This window comes from Carlito syrichta, unplaced genomic scaffold, assembly GCF_000164805.1.
Source record: "Carlito syrichta isolate Samal-C Ts95f unplaced genomic scaffold, Tarsius_syrichta-2.0.1 Scaffold305573, whole genome shotgun sequence".
NCBI lineage: Eukaryota > Metazoa > Chordata > Mammalia > Primates > Tarsiidae > Carlito > Carlito syrichta.
Window position 1 is genome coordinate 85,229 of NW_007249669.1, and position 4,192 is coordinate 89,420.

Genomic DNA, 4,192 nt, shown 5'->3' on the forward strand with positions numbered 1-4,192 from the left:
GAAGGATCACCTGAGCCCAGCAGGTCAAGGCTATTGTGGCCGTGAGCGTATCACTGCACTCCAGTCTGAGCCACAGTGAGACCCCCAACTCAAAAAAAAAAAAGAATATGAAATGGTACAACTATTCTGGAAAATAGTTTAATCGTTTCTTACTTATAAAAGTAAGCATGTACTTCACATACAGCCCAGTAATTTCACTCTTAGGCAGTTATCCCAGAAAAATGAAAACTTATGTTTACATAAAAACCTGTACACAAATGTTCATAGCAGCTTTATTCATAGTAGAGAAAAAAAAACTGGAAGCAATCCAAATGTCCTTCAATGGGTGAATGGTTAGGCTGTGATGCATCCATGCCAGCAATAAAAAGGAGCAAATTTGTTCCAAGCAACAATTCAGATGAACCTAAATGGAATTATGCTGAAGGGGACAAAAAACCAATCACAAAAGCTATATGCTGATGGTTTTATTTATATAGCATTCTTGAAATAAGAGAATAGAAATGAAGAACAAATTTGTATTTGCCCTGGGTAGAAGGAGATGTGGCTATTAGGAGTAGCATGAAAGAACCTTGTGATCATAGAACCATTCTGGGTCTTGATGAGGGTAGTTGTTACATGACTCTATACATGTGACAAAATTGGAAAAACAATAGACATATACACACACAAAGAAGTGCGTGTAGAACTGGTGAAAATGAATGAGCTCTGAGGATTGTACCATGTCAATTTTCTGGATTTGATATTGTACTATTGTTGTTATACAAGATGTAACCACTGGGGGAGACTGGGTGAAGCATACATAGGACCTCTTTGTATATGGTTTTTGCAACTTTCTATGAAGCTGTAATTGTTTCAAAATTTAACAAATGTTAAGCACTCAAAGGAGAAAAACATATTATGTGCCCAGGAAAAGCAAAACACTACTGATGTATGCAACAACATGAATGAACCTCAGAAACATTATGCTAAGCCAAAGAAGTCAGACACAAGAGAGTATATACTGCATGATTTCATTTCTGTGGAACTCTAGGCTAGGCAGAACAATCAACAGTGACAGAAAACAAGTCCAGAGTGGCCTGGGAACTACTCAGATGCAGTGATAAGAGTTTATTACAAAAGAGTACAAGGGAATTTCTTGGGGTCATGGAAATTTCTATATCTTGAATGTGGTGGTTGCTATACAGACACATATATCTATCAGATCTCATTGACCTGTACTCTTACAATGAATGCATTCTATTATATGTAAATCATACAAGAGTTGACATCAAAAGAGAAAGGGAAAAGTATGAACTATGAGCCAGACCACCTGGTATGAAACCCATTTCCACCATTTGCTAGCTGTGTGATGTTGGACAAGTTGCTTAATCTCTCAGCATTTCAGTTTCCTCATCTGTGAAACAAGGTTAATAATGGTACCCACATTATAGGGTCATATGAGGCTAAAATGAATTAGTAATAGTAAATCACTTAGAACAGGGCTTGACACAAAGTAAGCTCCACATATTTTTTTATTTATTTATTTATTTTTGAGTTGAAGTCTCACTCTGTCGCCCAGACTGGAGTGCAGTGGCCGCTCCCGGCCACCGCAGCCTCGACCTGCTGGGCTCCCACGATCCTTCCGCCTCAGCCTTCCACGTAGCTGGAACTACAGGCGTGTGCTATCACGCCTGGCTAATTTTTTGATTTATTGTAGAGATGAGGTCTCGCCTGCCAAGGTGGGTCTCGAACCCACGGGCTTAGGCAATCCACTCACCTCAGCCTCCCAAAGGCGCGGGATTACAAATAATTAATTAAATTATTAATTCCAAATAAGCTAGATTTCTGTTTTCAAATTTTAAATCTACTCATGTTACCCTCCTCCCCATTACCCCCAGGATAAAGCACCAAATTTTTTCAGTGGCCTTATCACCCACCTCTTTGCCCCTCACTCCCCAAGGCTACTACTCAGGCCATCTATCCATCCCTCCCCAAATGTGCCATCCTCCCAAAATTAAGGCCTTCTCACAAGCTGGTCCCTTGCCCAGAGGGCTCTTTTTTCTCCCTCTGCCTGGCTAACACCAACTCATTGCAAACTTCAAGTCTTCAATAAAGCCTTCCCTGAATTCTCTGACTAAGCCAAGAACATTAGCCAGAAGAAAGGGCCAATACTTCTCTTTTATAGCACCAAGCACAACTATAATGCATATTTATATTTGTGTAATTATTTCATGTATGCATTCATCAAATATTTTGTGAGTAACATTACGCACCAGGCATTATTCTATGCTCTAAGGATACAGCAGTTTATAAAACCAAGTTCCTGCTGGTGTGTTGTGGTGAGCCAGGCAGAAAATAAATAGATAATCAAGTAAGTCTATTATGTCAGGGAGTAATGAGTGCTATGGAGAAAAATTGAACTGAAAAGGAGAAAAGAGAGACAATGAAGGAGTGGGTATACTACTGTCAACAGTGTGGTCAAGGAAGACCTAAGGAGGAGATATTTAAGCAGAGACCAGGGGAAGCGAGGGATGAATCATGAGAGCATCTGGGGAAAGAAAGTTCCAGAAAACAAAATAAAACAAAACAAACAAAAAGTACAAAGACCTAAAAGTTAGGAGCTTAATTTGTAAATTCTTCAATAAATCACATGTAGAAAATGAGAGCAGTAGAAAGCAAGATTGGAGAGGTATCAGGGCCAGAACAAGTGGGGCTGTTTAGGTCATTGTAAGCACTTCGTTTTTTGAATTTTTTGAGTTGGAGTCTCACTGTGTCACCCAGGCTGGAGTGCAGTGGCACAATCACAGCTCACCACAGCCTTGAACTCCTGGGATCAAATGATCCTCCTGTCTCAGCCTCTGTATGTCACCACACCTGGCAAGTTTTTGTGATTTATTGTAGAGATGAGATCTTGCTACGTTGCCTCATCTGGTTTCGAACTCTTGGGCTCAAACAATTCTCCTGCCTCAGCCTCCCAAAGTACTGAGATTACAGGCATAAGCCTCCATGCCCAGCCCACTATAAGCACCTTGACTTTAATTTGGAGGGAGATGGGAGCCACTGAAGAGACATTAGCACAAGAATCACATGCCCTGACTTATTTTCACATGCTCTAACTGGATCAAGCACATTGATTGCTGTGTTGAGAATACTGGAGAGGGCAATGGCTGCAGCAGGGAGCCCAACCTAGGAAAGAGAAGACAATGACTTGGTCAGAGATAGCAGTGAGGGTGGTGAGAAATAGTTGGATTCTGGAGGTATTTGGAAGGTGGAGCCAACAGACTGGATGTAGGGAATACAAGAAACAGAGAAGTCATCGACAACTCCAAGAATTTTGGCCTGGGCATGTTGAAAGAGAGATGGAAAAACCGCAGCCATTGCAAGTTTGAGAGAGAATCTTTGGACATGCTGAGCTTGAGATGCCTACTGAAGTGGAGATAGCAAGTAGACCGTGGGATGTTTGAGTCTGCAGGGTAGGGAAGAGTTCCAGAAAGAAATTATCTATATGGAGCATTCAGTATACATTTAAGCCCATAACACTGGATGAGATCACCAAGAAAGTGAACACAGGGAAAAATTAGGGAACTTTTAAGGGCTAAAATCCAGGGAGAGACCCTACAGACTTAAAAAAAAATGGCCAGGTGCAGAGGCTCACACCTATAATCCCACCACTTTGGGAGGCCAAGGTGAGAGGACTGCCTGAGCCCACAGGTTTAAGACCAGCACGGGCAACTTGGCAAGACCTTATCTTTACAATAAATCAAAAAATTAGTTGGACATGATGTCACGTGCCTGTAGCTTCAGCTACTTGGAAGGCTGAGGCAGAAGGATCACCTGAGCCCAGCAGGTCAAGGCTGCGAAGACCATGAGCGTGCCACTGCACTCCAGCCTGGACAACAGAGACGCCAATTCAAACAACAACAACAACAACAAAAAACCCTTAAGAGATATATCAATCACCCGTAGCATATAGACTTTATTTGGATCCTTAGTCAAACACACCATAAAAAGACAAAAATGATGAGACTGGAGAAATTTGAGCCCTGGTTGGATATTTGAAGATTTTAAATATTTATTTTTAATATTTTAAAGTTTGAAAATAGAGCTATTGTTATTTATTTATTTATTTATTTATTTTTTGAGTTGGAGTCTCACTCTGTTACCCAGACTGGAGTGCAGTGGCTGCTCCCGGCCACCGCAGCCTCGCCTGCTG